This window comes from Saccostrea cucullata, unplaced genomic scaffold (genome assembly GCF_032062105.1).
Source record: "Saccostrea cucullata isolate Sc308-1 unplaced genomic scaffold, CSIRO_AGI_Scuc_v1 ctg9, whole genome shotgun sequence".
In the NCBI taxonomy this organism is placed as follows: domain Eukaryota; kingdom Metazoa; phylum Mollusca; class Bivalvia; order Ostreida; family Ostreidae; genus Saccostrea; species Saccostrea cuccullata.
Genome location: NW_026935030.1, coordinates 49999 through 74941, shown reverse-complemented (window position 1 = coordinate 74941; position 24943 = coordinate 49999). Strand labels below are relative to the sequence as shown.

Below are 24943 nucleotides of genomic sequence, written 5' to 3'. Positions count from 1 at the left end.
ATAAAGAAAAAAACTTCCTGATCCTAAGACAGAACAGAGGCTATAGCAATTTCAATTTAACAATAACAAATAATACAGAAAATCGATAATTCTTTGTTTTCCCTATAATTTAAAACAAAAAATGGGCAAAAAGCCATCGTTGGTCATTACTGTCAGATTTTGAATGTCCACTGGCAATTGGCAATGACAGAAAGGTAGTCTTTATCGAATAAACGCATGCTGGGGAAAGATAACTGACTTGTCGAGCCTATACAACAACGTTATGACTGGTCAAGCGGTCACCTAAGGACACCGCACTTTAATCATCAACAGATGTGTTTATGCAGTCTCTCGCAATTCAAGGCCGCCTCCACCGTCGACAAACAGCCGACCAATCGCCTGCGGGCTTGTGAGATTGACCTCAAATGACCAGTCGCCCGGACGATACTCAATTGCTCATTTTGCCATGTTTAAAAGGAAACGCTTGTTGCCTTTAAGTCCAGTCGAGACTGACCCACAAGCTCTGTGCACTAAAATAAAGACCAACTGCGATATTATCTATCTAAACAAGTACAAGGGAAATAACACTTATGGACGAATATATAAGCAAGTATAAGTTATTTCCCAAACTAAAAATCACTTTAGTAAAAATAAAACTTCGTCTTTGAGTTTTCATACACATAAACAAAACATACTCGTACTTTTTAGGAAAAGTCTAAGTTTATTTAAATTACGCAATGTATTGAGAAATAAAGAGTCTTTAAGTGATTATATGACAATATTTTCAAAAATTATTGAAAATTGCGAACATTTCATACCACTTTCCTAATAATACAAGGTTTTTTGTAGTTAAAAAATAACTTTGTTTTTGAACACCTCTAAGAATTTCACAAGTCTCAGTATCCTGAAAATACTGTATTAACAGTATAAATGAATAGCATCCGAAATTTGTACAAAGGAATTTTAAAATAATATGAGCTGCACCTCTGAAGTCGAAATTTTCTGTTGCAAAATTGTCTTAACTTTTTCAAGAATAGAGAAAAAGAACTTTTATAAACTTCTGTTGTTCATATTTGTAATAGAACTATTTTACAAGCTCTTATTGACGCAAAATTATATTTTGTCCTGTGCAATGTTTTCTTAAATAATATTAAATATTTGATTGTACAGATGTCTTTCTTTTGAAACAATTTAATAATCTATTATAGTGTTATTAATCATAATGGTTTTAATTATTTACAATTAATCATAAAAACACATTTTAATTGCAAAATAAAATTCTCAAAAAATGTAGCTCATACTGCTTTTACATTAAAGATTTTTCTGAATCTAGGACTTTAGTTTCTCTTATGGAATAAAACCAGAAGTCTCTGTCGAGACTGTAGCTCTACTGCTTTGTACTTAAAACAAGGGATGAGAAAAGAAACCATTGCCATCAGACCAAAACTGTAAAAGGAGTAGCCTTTTAAAGGAATTTTACAGACATTTCCATTTCTAGTAACAATGGCAATACTGTTCATTGAAATCAAAAACCGATGCACTATTTTATGTATCTTAGTATAGTCTACTTGTGTGCCAAGTTGTATTGAAATCAGACCAAAACTGTAGGAAGTTTTCAAGGAATTTCACAGAAAATTCTATTTTTAGTAACCATGGCAACACCGTTCATCGAAATCAAAAACCGATGCACTATTCTATGTATCTTAGTGTAGTCTACTTGTGTTAGGTTATATTGAAATCAGACCAAAACTGTAGAAGGAGTAGCGTTTTAAAGGAATTTCACAGAAAATTCTATTTTTAGTAACCATGGCAACATCGCTCATTGAAATCAAAAACCGATGCACTGTTCTATCTATTTTAGTGTAGTCTACTTGTGTGCCAAGTAATATTGAATTCAAACGAAAACTGTAGTACAAGTAGCCTTTTAAAGGAATTTCACAGAAAATTCTATATTTAGTAACCATGGCAACACCGTTCATCGAAATCAAAATCCGATGCACTATTTTATGTATCGTAGTGTAGTCTACTTTACAGGTACTTGTGGACAGGACCCCCCCTCCCCCCCGCTTATTGGACATATTATTCAAGATTATATTTATTACACTTATTCATCATGTGTACAATATGGAAAAATCATCAAAACCCTAAAAACAGTCGCTCAACAAAAAAATACCCCACTATACATTACAAGGGAGAAAGGCATGCCACTCCGGTTTGAAATTTCCCTAAGTAAAAGCAACGGAAGTGCATAGAGAATGTATGATAAAACCCGAGAGAGATTATTACGTCAGTCCAAAACTCTCTCAGACGTTATCCTAGTAAGTGAAACATTCTCTATGCACTTCCGTTGCGATTACCCATGGAAATTTCAACGTTCTGACTGGAAAACTGTTTAAGGAGATAATTAGATATTGTGGGATTCTTACAAGATGCAGAGTTAATCCGATAGCATGCACTAAGACAGAAATATATGTAGAGACGATGTGAATCGACATTTTAGGTTGAAAAAAATAAATACATGTTTTAAACCCAGAAAGACCAGTGGGGGTAAAACGTAAACAAACCGGAGTGGCATACCTTTCTCCCATATAATGTATAGTGGGGTATTTTTTGCGGAGCGGTTGTTTTGGGGTTTTGAGGATTTTTTCATATTGTACACATGATGAATAAGTGTAAAGAATATAATTTTTGAAAAAAAGTCCAATAAGCCCCAAGGTTGAATATCGGGGGGGGGGGGGATCCTGTCCACAAGTACCTGTGGTCTACTTGTGTGCCAAGTAATATTGAAATCAGACCAAAACTGTAGGAGGAGTAGCATTTTAAAGGAATTTCACAGAAAATTCTATTTTTAGTAACCATGGCAACACCCTTCATCGAGATCTAAACACGATGCACTATTTTATGTATCTTAGTGTAGTCTACTTGTGTGCCAAGTTATACTGAAATTAGACCAAAACTTTAGGAGGAGTAGCATTTTGAAAAATTGTTTACAGACAGACGGACGGACGACGGACACCTTACTATCGCATAAGCTCTTCTGGTCTCTGACCAGTAGAGCTAAAAAATTACAACAAACTTTAAAAATCATCTAATTTCATGTCTTTTTCAAGAACCTTTTGGACACTTATAACCGTAAACATCTTTTGTGAGAGTGCAATGACAGCTGTTCGATGACTGCATACTTCCTGTTTGTATGCACATGTATACAAATTGAAAAAGTTGCATCTTGATTAGGAACTTAACACCATCTGGAAATTGTGCATCCTGATGTTTTGTACATGTACCTTATCTTGATGCAGAATTTAGAAGAAGCATTTTGGATATTTTTCCAATATATTTTTTGAGTAGGTATGATACTAGCTGCAGGACTGTAGCTCTCCGAAAAAATTATTTTGATAGACCGGAGAGCTACAGTGGACCTTGAAATTGCACATGTGACCTTGAGTCGACGTCATGACACACCCTCAGGTCATAAGCAATATTTATGTGAAGTAGTAGATTTTTTTTTTGGACCTTGAAATTGTACACCCTCAGGTCATAAGCAATATTTATGTGAAGTAGTAGATTTTTTTTTTGGACCTTGAAATTGTACACGTGACCTTGAGTCAACGTCATGACACACCCTCAGGTCATAAGCGATATTTATGTGAAGTAGTAGATTTAAGTTTTTCCAGAAGAAAGATAAGGGGAACATGAATTATGAACCTTTTCATTCAGTGACCTTGCACTTGCACAAATTGCCTCGGGTCAAGGTCATGACACACTCTTAGGTCATGAGCAATCTTTCAGTGAAGTAGTAGATTCTAATATTCCTCCGTAAGAAATATATGGAACGGACACGTTTACACAGAAAGACGGACAAGGTGATTCCTGTATACCTCCAACTTCGTTTTCGGGGGGTATGATAAATAAACATAACCATGACCCTCGGCTTAGTTACTTTTTGTGAAAAGATTGCAATCAGACTGAATAGGTAGGTGGCGTAGTTTTTTGAAAGAATTTTACAGAATTTTTTAAACCTATTTCTAGTTACGACGGGAAAACCGTTCATCGAAATCAAAAACAGATACATGGAATTGGAATTATGTACTAATTCGGTAAGTTATATTAAAATCAAACCTAAGAAGAGTAACATCTAAAACAAATTCTATTTATAGTTACCAAGATAATATCGTTTATAGAAATCAAAGTCAATCTACTTGTTTGCCAAGTTATATTAAAATTAGATTAGAACTGTAGGCGGAGTAGCTTTTTTCAAAGAATTTTACCAAAAGGTCTTATTTAAGTAACCACGGCAACACGTCATCGGAATCAAAAAGATGATAAAGAAAATTATTTACCTTAGTGCAGTTACTTGTGTGCCAAGTGATATTGAAAACAAACCAAAACTGTAGGAGAAGAAACGTTTGAAAAGTATTTCATAGAAATTTCTATTTTTAGTAACAACACTTACACCGTTCATTGGAATCAGACACAGATAAAAAGAATTATGCATCTTGGTGTAGTCTATTTGTGTTCCAAATTATAATGAAATCTGACCAAGCTTGGGGGCCATAAAACTTAGACGAGCTCACTTTTGATCTCAGTCTCACTTTTCCACTATATATTCCTTTGGAAAAAGTGAGACCGAGATCAAAAGTGAGCTCGTCTAAGTTTTATGGCCCCCAGGCCTGAACTGTAGGAGTAGCGTTTTAAAAAAAAGTTTACATACAGACCGACGAACGCCAGACACCTTTGTGACATATCTAAGTAAATGTTATCTATTCTAATTCTGTTTAATCATGGATTGATTATATCATTGTTCCTATCTTATAAAGCATGTAACTGAAGTTGAATAAATCGCAGTACTCACCGATCGGTAATCCTCGGCTGACTCCGCTACGCTGCATTCAAACCTCGGATGTGATTGTTGGAGGGAAACACAATTAGGTCGATAAATTTTTGTTTGAAACTGTCTTGTCACTCATTTCATATTTCGCTCTGCATACAGTTGTTCGAAAAGGTTTCTTTGTTTATTTCTTAATTGCAAAGAAGTGTTGATTACAAACTCATATTAAAAAGCTTTGAAAAGAAAACGAAGTGTTGGGCCTGCCACAAGTAACTCAGATTTCAACTGATTGATTGATTGTATATTGTTTAACGTCCCTCTTGAGAAATTTTCACTCATATGGAGCCGCCACTACTTACCTGAGTCTGAGAGCTGCAAATTTCGTCCTAAACTTGGCAATCAGGGCCAATGAGCAGTGAGGGATCATTTTCGTTCAAGCACCTACTGCGACACGGGACCTCGGTTTATACGGTCTCATCCGAGGGACCGGTCTCCACGTAACACAGTTGGATTTGAAACTCAAATAAGATCAAATGACCGAATCTGCACGATGGTAGAACACCTGCGACATACGAGGTTACGTCACAACTTAAGTGCGAGGTACGCACCATCCGAGGAACTCTGAGTGGGTATCCACACCACTCGGAGCTTTTCGAATGGCTCGTACATCGCGTACTAACCTCAAGGTTTGAATGGAGCGTACCAGAATCAGGACCGGATTGCGAATTGTATCCACTTATACTGTATATGCGTTGAACACGACTTATACTGAGTATCAGATGTTAAAACTCGTTCGGTCAAAAGTCCACACCAATCGAACTCTCCTTTTGTGTTGAATGTAAGCACAACATTGAACGTTTGAAGTGATAATAAGTATTGTTTTAAGAAGATGACATCGGATAAGAAATCAAAACCGAAGATGACAGAAGAATCGCAAAACCTCCCAAATGCAAATTCCAGAAATTTAAAGCGCATTGTGAATTTGTTTGGTGACCTTTCAAAAGAAAATCGGAGGGACAACAGTGCAGCTACCTTAAATTATGCTTCGGAGAAAAGAATAGGAACAACTCGACTTCGAATATGCAGGGTGATGATATGAAACCTTTCTGAAACCGTTTTGAAGAGTATTGCGAGCCCGAATTAAATGTCATACCTGCTATATCCTCGTAACAAATCCAAGTGCCGTACTCAAGATGAAAATAAAAAGTTTTGAACAGTTTGTAGCGATTTGCAAGTCTTGTTAAATGACCGCGGTTATACCCGGTAGTCCTGAAGATGAAATGTTTATAGATTACATTGTGTTTGGTGTGAAATCTTGGTTCGAAAAAAAAACTCATTGACCGAGGATCAGACTGGCATTACAGAATTGTACAGACATTGTTAGAACAATTGAGCTGTCTCAAAAACAACTGAAAACTATTACGTCGTCATGGGAAGTCGTTCATGTCAATAAGATTGCAAAGAAGACACAAGCAGGTTAACCTCGCACGTTCTAAGAGAAAAAGTGTCTTTGATGAGGATATGAACAGTTCTAAGATAAATGCCCGGCTATGGGTCAGTTGTGTAATTTTTTACACAAGAACCAATTCACAAGCATTTGCAAGACTACAACACAGTCGTATTCACACAAACACAGTAATACAAAAGGATATTACGGACGCAACAAGTAATCATGGAGCAAGAAATATCATACGAAGAAAGTGATACATCTTCTAAATTTATTGATTGATTGTTGTTTCACGTCCCACACGAGCATATTTTACTCTATCAAGGTGTCACCGTGCATCGTTGAAGGGATTCAAATTTTGACCTTATTTCAGCACTTACTGCCTTTGAGCAGTGTAGGATCTTTATCGTGCCAACGTCTACCGTGACGGGCCTCGGTTTTTAAGGTCTCATTCGAAGGAACCTCTCAAATTCCACTTCGAGCGTATGACGAAGGAACAGTTGCTACATATATTTTATCGACTTAGGTTGTCAGTCGCAGCCGAGATTCGAACTACCAACCCTCCAAACACGGAACGAGCGAGTTACTGTAACGATAACAATTCCTGAAAGTTTTATTGGCATGATACAAGTGAACGCAGTGGACCCATATTCGGAATGGACAGTGAAGTTTAAGGGTAGAGACAAAAATTATTGATTAATTGTATATTTTTTAACGTCCCTCTCGAGAATTTTTCACTCATGGAGACGTCACCGTATGCCGGTGAAGGGCGTCAAGTTTTGACCTTTACTCTGCACTCAGGGCCATTGAGCAGTGAGGGATCTTTCTCGTGCCAACGCCTGCCGCTGACACGGGGCTTCGGTTGTTAGGTCACATCCGAAGGACCCGCAACTTTCACTTCAAAGTGCCGAGCGCATGGCGAAGGAAGTTGCTACCCATTTTTTATCGACTTAGGACATTCGCGGCCGAGATACGAACTCGCGCATAAATGCTACTCAAAGCGCTTAACAATACATTATTACCCAAGCAGACCATAACAAACCAGAATCTCTCTCAGAGCAAGCTGCCGTTAAGGCGCTAGAAAACTAACATTCTGACAATATCTTTCACTGTCTATAGCCAGGTACCCCTTTTACACTTAGGAACTTCGTGTAGTGTCTTTCCCAAGGACACAACGTCGACTTGCCGCGGCCAGGATTTAAACTCGCAACCTTTCGGTTTGGAGTCCGGCACCTTAACCACTAGACTATCGACGCCACATTAAATGTTGTTAATGTTCTGAAAGTCAACGAAATAGTCCAGAGAACAATAGCCGTATTGAAAAGTTTCACTCGGCATACGATGAAATTTACTGGATTAGTTTTGTTACCGTGCACATTCAAGAAACCTTTAATATTTCGTTTGAAGTCGTCGACATCAAATCTTCAGCAATACTTAGATCAGAATTCAGTTAACAGATAGGAATAGTTAAAAAGAAGTCATTGCAAAATGCAGCATTTGTGCCACTCACCAGCGATAAAACCCTCTACGCGGCCAGGATAAGGCTGTCCGTAAAAAATCACACAGGTCAAACTGAAGTAATCTAGATATGACGTCATAAAAGAATATGACGTCAAGTCACTGCATACTTGAGCCGGCTGACATGACGGGGAAAATGTCATGATTTTTACATTCCTTTCACAAGACATGTAGATTTTTTATTTGGCTTTGTTGTTTAATTCAAGTGTCGGGACTGATTTTTTTAGCCCCAGTGTGCTGTTATGATGTTGAACATTTGAAATTTAAATCTCCATATTCCTTTCGCTTGCCCGATATGCACAAGTTCAAACAACAGTAAAAAATTTAATGCGAAACTCTACCATTATACATCCATAGACAGTTCACCATGTATAACCCCATATATGGGGACTCGGAACATTGAAGGATTTTGAAGCGGAAGTTGACCTAATTAGCTTTCCAACAGTGATTGAGTTGAACGTAATCCAGTGAGGGTTCTTTATCGTTCTAATGGCTATCGTGACACGGGACCTACGTTTAAGGTCATATCCGAAAGACACGAATGCCGAGAACTTGGCGAAGGAACAGTCACTACCTATGTTTACGTCTTAGGTTTGACGTGGCGCTGCGAATGAGAATCGAACCCGGGCCTCCCGATCATGAAGCGAAAGCACTACCACTAGGCTACCGTGACCTGTTGAAATGTATGGACATAAGGAGCAGTATTCAAGCTCAAAAGTCCATAAAACAATACAAAATAAGACATAATAATAATACAAAAATAGTTCCTATGATTTTGGACAAATTCTGCTTCATATGAATTAAATACAAAATAGGAGCGAAGCAAACTCGGACCTCCAAAACATCAGAGGTGGGATCTGACAGGTGCCCTGTAGGTGTGAGCGTCCTCTGCCGACCGGTCCCAGCCACCACGTGCTCTTTGTCATGATAAATAAACTATGATTAGAGAAAAATTATAATTCTTAATTTTTGATGATGGATGCCTACGAAACACGTAATACGGTTCTTTTTCACTTGTTGGAAAATTCCAAAATGAAAACGTTTGCATGTTATTATTGAAATCCTTTATAAGAATTTTTTTATGTTTCAGCTATATTCAAACAAGAAATTTTATTTAGATTATTTGAATTAATGCCAAAACCAATGATGTACATTTTTTTCTTTCATCCTATTCCAAACATCATTTGTTTTGTTTTTAGGTCACCTGAGTCACTCAGGTGGCCTATTGCTATCCATTTTCGTCCGTCGTCATGCGTCGTCCGTCAACATTTAAACATTTTCAACTTCTCTGAAACTGCTCAACCAATTTCAACCAAATTTGGTACACAGCATCTATGGGTGAAGGGGTACAAAAAATGTGAATTTTATGGTCCCCGCCCCCTAGGGCCTAAGGAGTGGGGCCAAAACCACTAAATTAATGAAATCTTTACAAATCTTCTTCTTTACTCCTGGACATCAAGTAGTGAATGTAATAAGCATTGAGTCTTCTTCCAAAATTGTGAAATTCATGGCCCCAGGGTCATGGGTTCTAGTGCTAGGGCGTGGCTTTATTGATTATATAGTGAAAATGCATTTTTTTTTTTTTTGAAAATCTTCTTCTCTGCTCCTGGGTATTAAATAAACTAAGTAAATATTTATGATGAGCAAGAGTGCCTCTTCCAGAATTGTGAATTTTATGGCCCCAGGGTCAGGGGTTCTGGTGTTAGGGCGGGGCTCTAGAAACTATATAGTGAAAATGCATTATTTCTTTAAAAATCTTCCCTGCTCCTGGTATTAAATTAACTAACTACCGGTAAGTATACACATATGTAGTTATAATGAACAAGAGTGCCTCTTCCAAAATTGTGAATTTTATGGCCCCAGGGTCAGGGGTTCTGGTGTTAGGGCGGGGCTCTAGAAAATATATAGTGAAAATGCATTATTTCTTTGAAAATCTTCTCTGCTCCTGGTATTAAATTAACTAACTACCGGTAAGTATATACATATGTAGTTATTATGAGCAAGAGTGCCTCTACCAAAATTGTGAATTTTATGGCCCCAGGGTCAGGGGTTCTGATGTTAGGGCAGGGCTCTATTGATTATATAGTGAAAATGTATTATTTATTTGAAAATCTTCTTCTCTGCTCCTGGGTATTAAATTAACTAACTAAGTACATAGTTATGACGAGCAAGAGTGCCTCTTCCAAAATTGTGAATTTTATAGCCCCAGGGTCAGGAGTTCTGGTGTTAGGGCGGGGTTCTATTGATTATATTTGTGAGTATACATTACGTCTTTGAAAGTCTTCTTCTCCGCTCTTAGGTATTAATTAAACTAAGTAAGTACACAGTTATGATGAGCTTTGAATCCTCTACCAAAACTGTGAAATTCATGGCCCCAGGGTCAGGACTCTAGTGCTAGGGCGGGGCTATATATAAATATATAAACTAACTAAGTACATAGTTAAACTAACTAAGTACATATAGTTACGATGAGCAAGTGCTTCTTCCAAAATTGTGAATTTTAGGGCACCAGAGTCAGGGGTTCTGGTGTTAGGGCAGGGCTCTATTGATTATAGAGTAAAAGTGCATGAATCCTTTTAAAGTCTTCTCTCTGCTCTTAGGTTTTAAATAAACTAACTAAGTACATAGTAATGGAGAGCCAGAATGCTTCTACCATAATAGTGAATTTTATGGTCGCAGGGTCAGGGGCTCTGGTGTTAGGGCGGGGCTATAACTACGAGGGTTGATCCAAAAGTAATGTCACAGTGTCCATATCTTTCATATTTGGCGTCATATCAAATACAATATACCAAAAGATGCACAAATATAAATCAAATTAACATTGAAATTTTATTTAACGACGTACAACACACTGGGGGAGATAACTCTTGCAATTTCAATTGAACGTTTGACGTGACGTCAAATTTAACGTCAAAAATAAAGCGTCAAAATGACCAGTAAAACGATCCCATATAACATTCCGATTAATGATCTTTATTATAATTTGTGCATTTACGATATAAATATTGTTTTTTTCTTCAATTAAATAAAACAATAGTCAAACAAAAAACGTTTTACAATGTAAAATCGTTCTCAGACCCTTAATGATCAAAGAGGAACAACTCTGAAAATGTAGGAGATGTTTGTTTTCCCCCCTTTATTCACGTTTTTCCGCATACACAGAATCAGATACATTTATAGGAAGACCTGAAAAATCCGAGAATTGTATACTACAGACATCATACACACAATGTAAGTAAAGAAGTGAAAAGACTAGTACTGAAATTATCTGAAATATCTGAATTTATGAATATCCTATTGCAGCAAATCGTTTGACTTTCTGTCACTGTCAACAATGTCGGTTCGCACACTGTAAAAAATGTGCTTAGAAATTAAACACTACCATAACATGCTTATATCTAAACATGTTTAATAATATGTTTAACAACTAAACACTTCGTTCCAAAGTATTTGATACCTAAACACATTTAAAAATTAAATGTGTTTCATTCTTCGGTCAGTGAAATACGGAGTTGTCTTCCCGGAAATGATCGAGATATATTCAAACATTAGTTAGCGCGGTTGTTGAACAAAGAAAATCACAGGATTAGGAGAAAGCTGTTTTTCCTATAAAAATGATAGAAATTCAAGATACAACCGTTGCAGAAAAAGTGAAATACACGAGGAAGACATTTTGAAAACTGAATTAGAAGGTTTGTTTGCTTTTATCTACACAAAATGAGCATGACGAGAAAGGTAAACAATGTCAACAGTACTTGCTTATCTTATGATCTCACATTCTTTACTGAATTTAAAAGATACAATGTACACCATAGTATACTTTTACAAGAAAACCAATTAATAATTGAAGATTCTTTTATTTATGATAGAGAAAATGATGGAGAGGTTAAAAAGACTTTCAACCACACAGAGAAAACATGAACTTCCAACAGAAAAGAATTACTGATTTGATCATTGGTAGATGTTTACAAGGTAAATTTATGTTACTTGTACAGTGTACTTGTACATAATTTAAATGTGCTAAACAAGTTGTTGATCTATCTATTATATGTTAAAGGTTAATAATTTTGTAGAAAAAGAAGTTTTACTATCAAAGCAAAACCGTAAGGATCAAGCCAAGTTGAAGATCAGCAAATAGGAAAAGAATAGCATTATTAACATCATTATTGAAAGAGGACTGGAGATAATGGGGGCTACTACATTTAATTCGATAACCTTGTGTTGTGATCCTAAGCTCGGAACTTGAGATATCCCAAATACTTTCAAATTTCTGGATGTTTTTCTTGGTGACATAGACAACAAATAAGTAAAAAAAAAACTTAAAAGATGAAAGACTTTGATTATTGAAATGCGTATTTTAAAGATTTTGTGACATATACTCTACTGAATGTATGAGTTTGTTTAAAAAAATGACTTTCATTCTTATATGGATTAAATGTTAAATATTTTGATTTAATTTTAATTTTCTAATCTTGATTTAAACAATATTTATTCAGTAAACTGAATAGATTGGGCAACAGGCTTAAGCCTACAAAATTTTCTAATCTTAATAAACTAACGATAAGTATGAAAATACTCTGAAGTTCTTTGTAATTTGAATAGAGATAACTACATTGGTTTATTATAAGTGTACCAGTATTGAATAATTATTCTTCATTTGAATTGTATTTTATCATGTTTAAAAGTATAACATATTTTTATATTCTAAACACGTTTAGACCCTAAACGTGAGCTTCAGCATGCACATGTTTAGAAATTAAACGTTTACCTAAACATGTTTAGAAAATAAATGTGTTTAAGTATTGAACATGTTAAAAATCTGTCTACAAGAATAGTGTTAAGAAAAATGTTTAGACTCTAAACACATTTTTTACAGTGCATTTCCTCGAATCAAAACAAAACGTAGTCTTTAAGACTTTAATTTAAAAATATATGTGCGATTTGATATATATGACAACTTTTATATGTAAGTTAATATATTTTTGAAGCAAAAGCAATATTCCAATTTGATTTTTTTAAATTATGTATTTGTAGATTCATAGCAAAATGATCGACCCCCGTCGGAAAGACGCACGGGAACGTGATCTATTTAGAAAGGGGGAGGGGGTAATTTTCGCTATTAAATCAAAACTGGTCGTACAAAAATTATCCAAAAAATTATGATTTTATTTACTGCCAGCTACCTAAAGAAAGTTTTTTTTACTAAAATTAAACGACAAGTTTTTTCACACAAAAAGTTTGAATTTGAAAATTACACCATTTTCAAGGCTTAGATAATTCATAGTTTTTCAGTTTAATGTCTTTAAAAATTGTTTTGATGATATGTATATTACAAAGATGACTATGTTTTTGTGTTAAATGATTAAAGGAATAAGTCAAAGAAATTTGACAGGTATATCTAACCTGGCTTTTTTTTTTAAATCAAGGTTTAAGTAGTTCATTGATTAAAAATTTTCTCTCCTTGTAAACAACTAAAGGGGGGTAACTTTTGGAATTTCCTGTCCAAAAACCACTCGAAGGATTTTGTCCACAATGTGCATACATGCAGTAGATTTAGTCATGTACTAAATAAACAAAAATAACGAATATTAAACGACAGGAATTTTTTGGGGTAGGTGTGTTGTACATCCTTAAATAATTCTTATTTGAATTTGTACCATAGTTAGGTGTGATTTCTTTTGTTAAAAGTGTGGGTTTTCTGTACATAACCCACACTTTTCTATAACTCCGCCCATCGAGTCGGGACAAAAGAACTATTTATAAAACGATCATGCACGGTTTTTAAATGAAACAATCATACGGGCTTGTTATACATGTACCAAATTTAGGAGAGTAACAATTTTCAATTGTATACCGTATTTTGTAATAAATAACAAGTTAAAGACAGCCATTAATACTTTACATACTTTAGTTAAAAGTGAAGAAAAAACTTCCGAAATCGCTTGATTTTTTAAACAGTTTTTTTTACATAGTGTAATGACCAGGGTGACGTTGGCTAAGTAGATTCTAATATAACGAACAAAGGAAACACGATACATACTTGACGTAAAAGCAAGTGAACACTACTGTACTTAAATGACATTTTCGATTGCGGATCTAGCCGATCAAAGATCTAATTTTCATTAAAATGAAATATACATAACCCCTAACAAACATTTCAATCAACGTTCCACTGTGTACGGCAAAGTTTGTATCAGGTTTACAAAAAATTAAGTTAAATCAAGTTCATAATAAATTTTGAAATTTACGAGAAAAAATTCATAACAAATTAACATATATCATTGACACTAAACACGTTATTTTTTCAATGACATAAATCAAACTTTTTAAACGGGCCTAGATATGTTTAATTTTTATGTCGCTTGCGTGGCCCAGTGGTTAAAGCACCTGCCCTAGAGCCACGAAATAAGGAGTTGAATCCCACTGTGGGACGTGGAGACCTATAAAGTATAGACAGATGTACCGTGTCGCAGAAGGTGTTGACAGGAAGATCCCTCACTGTTCAATGACCCTGAGTGCCGAGTTTAGGGCAAAATATGTAGCAAAATTTAAATAGTATTGTATACAAATCACTTACCCTATAATCGATGGACGTGGTCAGAAGGACACGAAGAAGCGTAAAATCATATAAAATCCAAATGCATCTTTGAAACCAAACACTTAATGTTTCAATCACGCGAACCAGTCCGACCGATTCCTAAGCTGACTTACATATGAATGATTTTTGAAAACTATGGTACAAGTCATTTACCCCATATCAGACTGTTGATTATGTGTAGATACCCCATGGGCGTGGTCATAATGACAACTCGGGAGCTACGCTCCCTCGTGGCATTATGATCACGCCCATCGGGTATCTACACATAACCAACAGTCTGATATGGGGTAACTACTACTTATTTTATAGTATTCTATAACATAAAACATAGGGGGTGTCGCCGCGTCACAACGGAACGTCACGTTTTAAAGCGTATTTTTTCTTTAATGAAAAAGACAAACACATTCAAAAGATTCTAAAAAAGCATCTAATCTTCCAATCTTTTAAAAGACACAATACTCGTCTTTTTCTAGTCTTTAATTGAAAATTAAAAGACGGCATTGGTATTTGTGATCATAAACGTTGTTGTTTTACTCTGTTGAATTGACCAAAGGGATTGTCGAAATGGGAAAAAACGGCTCGACGAGTTGTAATGCATTTTTGCTTCAAAATATGGGAATCATCACTAACGGCAGTTACGTTAATGTAAATAAGAGACGTACATCTTAATAGATGGTTTCAGCAATTTTGGGCGGTTGATTGGTCATTGAATAATCAGCAGAGGAAAAGAAGACCGAAAGATAGGAAATCGGAGAGAAACTTTCAATGGTGTCTGACATTGTCAAAAACAAAAACAAACAAACGTATAGAGTGACATGTGAATTTTTAAGTTTGTCTTATGCTACTGTTCAAAAATTTGACAGAGGGCTTAATTTTGAAAAGAGTAAGTGTATTATGGTACCAAGAATTCTTAAAGAAACTGTAATTGGTGAAAGTATTTGCAAATCAAATATTTTTTTAATGAAACGAAGGAGAAACGCTTAAAAGTTTGACGGTGTGTATCCGTCATATGACGTTATATTTAGGTGCGGCGACTACCATAAAGGCGCATTGTTTAAAATCAGATATTTTGATAAGTATACATCATATTCCTTTGAATTTTTCAGGTCTGATTTGAAATAAATAAAGCTTCCATCATGTATAATTTATTTGCTTTACGTCGATTCATAGCAATTTTATCAAAGTTGTGACATTACTTTTGGATCAACCCTCGTAAATAGTAAAAAAAAAAAAAACATCAAATTTTTGAAAATTTTCTTCTCTGCTCCTGCGTATTAAATAAACTAACCAAATACATAGTTATGATGAGCAAGAGTGCCTCTTACATAATTGTGAATCTTATTGCATAAAGGTTAGGAGTTCTGGTGTTAGGGCGGGGCTCTATTGATTATATAGTGAAAAAATACGTTAATTTAAATTTTTGAAAATTTTCTTCTCTGCTCCTGCAGAAGAACTACCTTTTTACTTATGATGAGCAAGGGTCCTTCTCCCAGAATTGTGAATTTGAAGGCCCCGGGGTCAAGTGTACCATAGAGGGGGTGGGGGCTCTACTTATATACTGAAAATGAATGAATTGTTTGAAATCTGCTCTTGGTATTAATCAAACATTTTTGATAAGCAAGGGTGCCTTTTCAAAAATTGTGCAATGTGTGGACCTAGGGTCAGGGGTTCATGTGTTGTGTGGTAGGGGCACTACTGATTATTACTGAATATTACTAATTAGTTGAAATGCATTTTTGTTCCCATACCCTGCCTATGGGTATTAAGTAACCAAACTAAGCAATTGCTAAGTGTATAGTTATGATTAGCAATGGTGCCTCTTTCAAAATTGTGAATGCCATAGCACCTGGCTTAAAACATGAATCAAATTCAATCACTGGAAAATTCCTGCATGATGCTCAGGTGACCTATAAGGCCCATGGGCCTCTTGTATGAATAAGCTTTTTAAATTAGATTTGTACGAAACGTTCAGAACTTGAGTCTATCTCGTATACATCTACGTATATATGTGCTTGTTCTGAATGGGAATTCATGAATATATAACATTTATATGATAAATTTTTATTAGAAATGACTTTCATAAGATTCAGAGAATTGTGTTTTTATGTCTTGGTTTTAACCCAAGCCAGGAATTTTCCGTTCCGTTCCGATTTTTTCGCAACATCAATTCATTTTCGATCAAATCTTCCATTAAACCTCACGAGCGTTTGAGATTTGAACATTTCATATTTATATTATTATAAATGCTTTTAAAATATGATAGTTTAATGAAGAAAAATTAAAATTTTGAGTACGAAGATGATACATGTGAAGAAAACTCAAAAAGTTTAGGCATCATCATAGAACCCCATACACAACCCATGATAGCCATTTCTCCTTGAATCTGGGCAAAATGTTTGTGCTGTGTTTTCAGTCTCGCTCCCTCATCCAGTGTCTTGCAAGAAAAACCCTCTACCAACCAGTTTATGCACCTGTTAAGTGTATGTCAATGTAAGATTGCTTTTATGACTAATAATAAAGACAACTCAGGAGGTGAACATGTTCTTTGTCAGTAATGACTTGATTACTGATGTAGTAGGGGCGTTTTATTTCCGACACTCCTCTTTCATTTATGTCTGGCATGGATTCATCTTATTTATACTCATCCATCATGGTTGCTCCAAGAATGATTCCTGGAGCAGATTCCTGGGCAAAGGAGCATTTTTTCTCATTCTCTACACCCTACCTGACTGGCAAAGGAAGTGTTCGCTACCTTATTAAGTGAAAGGAGGAAAAATGGTTCCTGAAATATGAAATGTAACAACCAAGTACATGATGATATATGATAAGTTGTTGATAGGCTATTTAATTCAATGCAGACTTAAATGTAAGGATTATTATAGGTTTATAGGATTTTAAACCCAATCCTTCGCCTATCTCAACTCGATCTTTTAATTATCTGGTTGACTATCCTGTGGTGAGTTTCTCCTGATTTTAGAACAGAACCACATAAGGAACTAGTCGTCCTTCCACGATGCCGCTCCTTCCACATCTCGCACGATCTTTGGCCTCTTCTTCTATGCTCGATGTAAGCACTAGTCTTTCATCAATAGAAACTGGAATCGGTACTTAAACAATATTATTTGTTAGATAAAGATCTTTTTCTAATTTAAAAAAAAAAAAGAAATTTTAAGTAACATGAAATGTTTGCTCACATTCTCTCACACATTCACAAGGTATTTTCAATTTATAGCATAGATTTACAGGGAAAAAAACGCTGCAGTTCTCGTCGGAGACAAGACATTTCATGGCTGTTTCCATGGGATTCTCTGTTATTCTGACTACAACTTCTGGCCCATAAGTGACACATGTGTAAACGTTGATTTTAAATAACAACGAGAAGTTCAGGGTTCATTTCACCAATGTATTATTACCAGGTCATGTTGTATACAAACAAACAAAAGGTTCTGTAAATAAAATATTTAACAAATAAATCACAGACAAACACACATACACAAACATAGATAAAACACTGAATATTCTGCTTAGGGAAATAATTGCATTTTCCTCATAACTTTCAAAGATCATAAAGTATTTCATCATGCATTATATTATATGCAAATTCATCGTCATAAAATACTTTACTTTTCACTATAAACATTTCCATTCATTGTATCCAAATGAAATTCTATTTACAACACAAATAGACATCACAATATACACAAACTTCACTAGACACAAACCTTACCAAATATATGGTATATGAACCTGATCTGTAAACCGGGTATTCCCTTCTCAGTCAGTCATAGCTATAATAAATTATCACAAAGTAGGTCTGACTGATTATTGACAAAATATATAAATCTCATGAAAAATAACTTTTTACTCAAATCTCATTCACATAACTTTCACACTGCATGCTCATAATTAATAATGTTAAAAATGTTAATAAACTGACCTGTTTAGTATATTGTCCAATGTCCATAAGGTCTACAAGTAATTCAGAAGTCAAAAGTGTAGAAATCAATAAATTATTCTAGAGTCAGTTAACACACTGCTCAATTCAAGGATCTTTTTGAAAGTGTCTAAAAATACTTCAGTAGTAAAGTTCTTACCAGAGTATCCAATCAAATACCTGGGTTCATCCATGCATGAATAGCATGCTTGACCAAATGGGATATACTATGGAAAAGCCTTAGTGTAATAAATATATACAAACGCTCTTTCTTAATACTAAGTATGGAAACACATTATGGACAAAAATTAAAAACAATAATTCAAATGGGTTTTTATTAAGTAATATTTTTATTGATAAAAATGCGGTCACACATGTTTAGAATAAAAATGAAATGCTTTGTTAATGCTTCTGTTCCTTTCAGTGAAATCACATTTTCCTTTGGAAGTTTTTGAAAATAAATCTTAAACTGAACCAATAGCTATTCTTATCTTAAATATAATTTATGCACTGTAAAATCACGTTTTCAGGGTGTCAAATTTTCGAGGTTTTAGAAATATTGTTTAAACAGGATTTGATTTTGTGGTTGGAAAATGATAAGAAGAAATGTTACTTTTTTTATACCAGTTTGGGGAAATATTTTTTGACACCAGTTGTTGATTTGAGCATATTTTACTGTTTTTTAATTACAAAGAAATTGGCCACAAGTTCTGAAAACTTATAACGCCCCCTACCTACATGTGAATTACACATTTGAATTTTCTCAGTTAAACATGAATGTTTAAAGTATACAGTGTTGCATAAGTTAACAAATCGGTGCAATTTGCAGATATAAATAAATATATATAATTTTGTACAAATGTATATATTGGTACTTTAATTAATCCAATGTTCAATGGCATGTTTGGAGTTAATTTCTCGCTCTTCAAGTTGTCAAGGATCAAGGTCTATTTTCTCTCACAGTATTATAGATTTTCCTCTGACGTCAGTTTTGGTGTTCCAAGATTCCACTCCCTCAAGGGCATAGTGTCCATCTTAAATTGACGAGAGACATTCCACTGGCATGGTCTAGAGGTCGTGTTGTCTGACTTCAGCACTCTGCCAGATGCATGTAGTGCAAATAATATAGCAGTCCACCAATATGGCTGCATGTTTCGTCTAGACTACATCAAACACAATATATGTTCCTTTAGACTTTGTTTGTAATTTAAGAAGTTATTGCTGTTTTATTTCTTAAGTTTTCAACTTTTCATATTAATTTTTAAAAATTATGCCTATCTTGTCGGACATTACCAATAGACACACTGGTCCTCAACACACAAAAAACCGTTATTCTTCACTTTTCTTTCATGGAAGTTAAGCAGTAAGTCTGATGTTGTCGAGAGACTCGTCAAGCTATAATTTTGAATTTATAAATGATAAGCATTAGTGATTTGAAACTTTAAGATAGAAAATTACTGTTTATATTAATGAGGCTTCCTCAAAGTCAGTCTTCACTCACCCTTTTCGTCTTTGTAATTAATACTTCCATTTAATGAATTATTTGGAAGTGTTTACTTTAATAAAGTAAACCGTTCCAAATAATTCATTGTGGAATTCCAAACAGCAGGTGCACACTGAACAGAAAAATTTAATATAATTGAAATGTTAAAAAGGATAAATACACATAAACATACTAGTATGTTCTTTATACATGTACCTAAGCTGTCATTTTGATATATTTTCAGCCTCAAAATGCTTAATTGCCTTATCTGACCCTTAAAAATTCTTCCCTTGTCTCGATTCTGTTGTCTGACTTGAGACCATATGATTCGTCAAACTTTGCAGCAATGTGTAGATGTGCATATTACCGGGAAATTACAATTCCTTTATTTTTTCCGGGAATTTCCGCACTTTTCCATCCCCATATATCTATATCTTGAATAAAGAGATGAACAGTTTGTCAGCGCAACCCCTCATAAACCGCGGCACAGTATTTCGTCAAACTTTGCAGATATTTAGGACACAGTGTTTAGATGTGCATATTATCAGGAAATTCCGAATCCTTTATTTTTTATGGGAATTTCGGCACTTTTAAACATAGATTTTTGTCCATACCTTGAATATAGAATATGTCAGTGCAACTCCTCATAAACCGCTGCACAGGATTTCGTCAAACTTTGCAGATATTTAGGACACAATGTATAGATGTGCATATTACCAGGAAATTCCGAATCCTTTATTTTTATGGGAATTTCGGCACTTTTAAACATTTTTGTCCATACCTTTAATATAGAGATGAACAATATGTCAGCGCAACTCGTCATAAACCGCTGCACAGAATTTCGTTAGACTTTGAAGTTATTTAGGACACAATGTATAGATGTGCATATTACCAGGAAATTCCGAATCCTTTATTTTTATGGGAATTTCGGCACTTTTCAACTTTTTTTTTCATCATTTATTTCCCAGACTTATAACAATGAATAGCTGGGATGGGGCCCTGACTAAGTTCCCTATATAACAATACATTGGCATAATAATATGCCCTACAGCACCATGCAGGGTGCTTTATTATTTAAATACAGTCACACATAATTTTACATCTAATACATATAGTAAATCAAATAATATATGTTTATATAAATGTACATATATACCTATGAGAAGATCATTGTATTATTATATAAATCTGTACTGAGGAAAACAGGTAACAGTTAATCGAAGTCTGTAAGCATATCTAATGTTAATTTTAAATTTCTGTTGAAGTTACGTTTATCATTTCTTAAGAGTTGAAAGATTGATTTCATTTCTTTCTTGAACTCATTCAAGAATATTGAAGCAGTAATATTTTTATTTTCATACTTGATGCTGTTTCTTGTTTTCCATATTGACCATTTGTATATATAAATCAAGGTGTTAATACATATTCGAGCATTTTTGGGTTCTCCAGCGAATCCCAATAAAACAAGACATACATCAACTTTGATTGGATTCAATACAGAAATTTTTAACATTATATTTTGTACCACTTCCATAAGTGGTTTAACGTATACATTCATAAAATAGGTGTTTCTGACTCTCTATATTTGATTTACAGAAAAAAAAAACATTTACCATTTGATGAACCCATTTTGCTTAATTTTTCTTCAGTGTATAAGATGTTATGCAAGCATTTCCATTGAAATTCTTGAATCTTTTGTTTTAACCTAACTTCATAAATTGAGCCCCAAATTCTTTTCCATGTAATTTCAATCTGCATCAATTTCTCCCATTTTTCTTGAGATTTTGGAGTGATATTTTTGTTTAATACTCTTTGTATATCTTTGAGTTTTATATCTTCAAAATTTATGAATTTGTTTGTTTTTCGTACAAATAAAAAATTATCACACAACAAAAAATAACTATTTATTTCATTGTCTATTCTATTTACATTATTTCTCCCTTCAAGAATGTCAAGATATGTTTTAGGTATAGCGGCTTTTATTTTACTGTATTCAAAAATCCAACTCCTTTTATTAAGAAGTTTTGAAAATATGTAAGCATTAGTCTTAAAAGTCTCAGTATCGTTGTCCCAAATATATATCTCCAATAGTTTGTAAACCACATTTAACAAAAGACTCTATATACATTGTATAGGCTTTTCCTCGAAATTGTGTATACTATTATGTATTTCCAAAAATCTTGCATTTCAAAATTTCATCTTTGCTTTCTGGTTGAAAGTGTGATCTAAATTCACTGTAGGCCAATAATGCATTTTTATAAAATGTGGATAGTTTATTAAGAGATATGTTCATAAGGTCAGAGCAATTGCAAATAAACTAGAGGTACTGTGAGCAATGAGCTCACTAAATGATACACCCCCCCCCCCCCCCATATGAATATAACGGCAGTGTCCATGTTTTGCTCTGGAAAATCAAAAATATGTCAGATCAAAAATGAAAATAGGAGGTGCACAATGGCCATTTGTAATTAAGAATCTGTGAAAGTTTCATTAAATTTCCTTTAATGGTATGAGAGGAGTTGCGTATAAGAGATGGGTACCCCAAAGCGTAACAGACGGACGGAAATACCGATTACTATATACCCTCCCACTTTTCAAGCGGGGGGTATAAATATTCCTGTTTTGGATGAATGTCTTTACTTTTTAGCCAGAGCTTTCCTATAGCATTCCAGTTTTCAAGTTCAGAGTGCATTATCTTGTACATTGTTTTAATTTGTTTACTTTTAATAAATCATGTCTAATCCCCCCTCAGCTTTACTAAGGCAGTAAACATTTCTATCTACTTTGTTAACTTTCTGATCCCATATATAAGACCAGATAAATGTCATTAATTTTTTTAATGTAAGTATTTGGTATGCCTCTCATTTCAATTTCATAACCAATAATAGGAATTACAAGGTTTTTAATAATTAATGTTTTCCCTTTAAATGTCAGATTTCTAGTTTTCCAAACATGAAGGCTATTGGTTATTTTTTCTATTTTTTCCATCCATATAGCTTCAATATCAATATCGTATCCGTGGTTCACACCTAAAGTTTTAACATTCGTTGTGGTCCACTGAATTTTAATAAATTTAGGTTTTTTACCCCTTGATTTTCCAATGTAAAAGTCCTTTGTTTTAGCAAAATTTATTTTTGCGCCTGATGCTTTTTCATATATATCTAAGATTTTAAAGGATTCTTTTATAGATTCTTCGTCTTTATTGAACAACTGTGTATCATCAGCTAACATTGATTTTGTATTCAATATGCTGATTATTGTTAGGATTATGTATACCTTTAATGTTAGGATTTTGGCGTATGGCACAAGCCAATGGTTCTATTTGTAATACACATAGCAACGGAGCTATAGGACACCCTTGTCTAGCTGATCTTGATATTGTAAAGTATTTGGAGAGGAATCCATTTGTTTTAATGCAAGTTTTTGCATTTATTAACAACATTTTTATCCAGTTACAGTATTTGTTTCCAAAATTAAAGTTTTTTAAGGTAGAGTCTAACCATTTCCATTCTAGTCTATCAAATGCTTTTTGTTGATCAAGAAAAATTATTGCACCTTCCAAGTCTTCATTATCTGCGAAATCAATAATATCTTGTAGAATTCTATAGGCATCACTTATATTCCTTCCCTTTACAAAACCTTTTTGATCAGGATGTATAAGTTTTGGTAGGACAGATTTTAATTTTTCGGCAAGTATTTTTGCAATTATTTTATAGCCTGTATTTAACATTGTCAGAGGTCTCCAATTCTTTATACTTTCGCGTTCTCCCCCTTTATGAATAAGGGATAATATACCTTTCGTTTGGGAATCGCAAAGTAAATTGTGGTTAAAAATATGTTTAATTACTTTGGTAATTTCGTCTTTAATAACATCCCAATAAATTTGGTAAAAGTTTGAAGTAATACCATCTTTACCTGGTGATTTATTAATTTTTAATGACATTATTGCATTATAAATTTCTTCTTCATTAATATCACGATCGAGCATTTCTTTTTCTTCAGTGTTAAGTTTACTATAAACATCTTTTAACAATTTCTCTCCACTTTCTGGGTCGCACCCTTCGGTGTTTAATAATTCTTTGTAAAATTTTATTTGTTCCTCAATTATAGAATCAATATCTGTTTTATATGTACCGTCATCATATTTAATTCTTACCCATAGTTTGTTTTCACATTTTTTTTTCTCTCTAATTGAAAGAAATAAGAGGAGGGCATTTCTCCTTCAGAGAACCACTTGCATTTAGATCTCAAAATTGCGGCTTCAGTTTTTTTTCTTTTAAGATATCCTTTAGTTTTTGCTCAATCGCATTCAAATATTCTTTATCCGTATTAGAGTTATTTTTTATGTTTTCAATTTCTTTTTCTAATTTTTCACATTTTTTCTTGCTAGTATTAAACGTTTTGGATAACTCTATACAGATTGATTTAATTATATTATTTGTCATATCCCACCATTCATGACTTAATTTGTGATTATTCCAAAATTCAGTAAATGTTTTCTTGAAATCTTCTCTTAAAATGGTTTTTATATTCATTGCCCATACCCCTGGGCCTCGTTCGACTTCTTCTACATGTAACTTTATCGAAATAAGATCATGATCGCTTAGTGGAAAATGTGTGATTCTATATTTTTGATATTTTGTGATAAATTTTCACTAATTAGAAAATAATCTATTCTAGACTTAGAATTACACGTATGAAACGTGCAGCATTTTCTTTCTAAGTTTCTATCTCGCCAAATATCTTCTAGTTCGTCTCTAAGAAATTTTTCTAGGTCATCTTTACTAGGATCATCTTTAACTGGAATAGGATGCCTATCCATATTTTTATCTATAGCACAGTTAAAGTCACCACATATTATTTTATAATCTAAATTATTAAAGATCAAATGTTTAAAAAATGATTTTCTTTCATTCACAGTGTTTGGTGCATATATATTTTTAAGTCCAATATCATGAGGCAGATGTCAATTTCCCGCCCATCTTTGTCGAAAATTACATCGCTAACTTTTAATTCATTTTTTTTTTCATAAATAAAATCCCAACACCACGTGATTCACTAGACCAGTTATTCCATGTAGAATTAGTATCATTAAATTCTTTCCATTCATGTTTCCATCTCCCGGTATCTAGGTCAGTTAGGGCACTTTTCAACTT

The 24943-nt window shown here is 34.0% G+C and overlaps 1 long non-coding RNA gene across 1 annotated transcript; it reads left to right on the top strand.

Annotated features, from left to right (window-relative positions):
• Positions 1–11328: 11328 nt before the first annotated feature.
• LOC134241737 (uncharacterized) lies at positions 11329–12142 on the top strand. The gene is made up of 3 exons (XR_009986721.1): positions 11329–11464; positions 11642–11744; positions 11846–12142. It is a non-coding gene; the product is annotated as an uncharacterized LOC134241737 (long non-coding RNA).
• The last annotated feature ends 12801 nt before the right edge of the window (positions 12143–24943 follow it).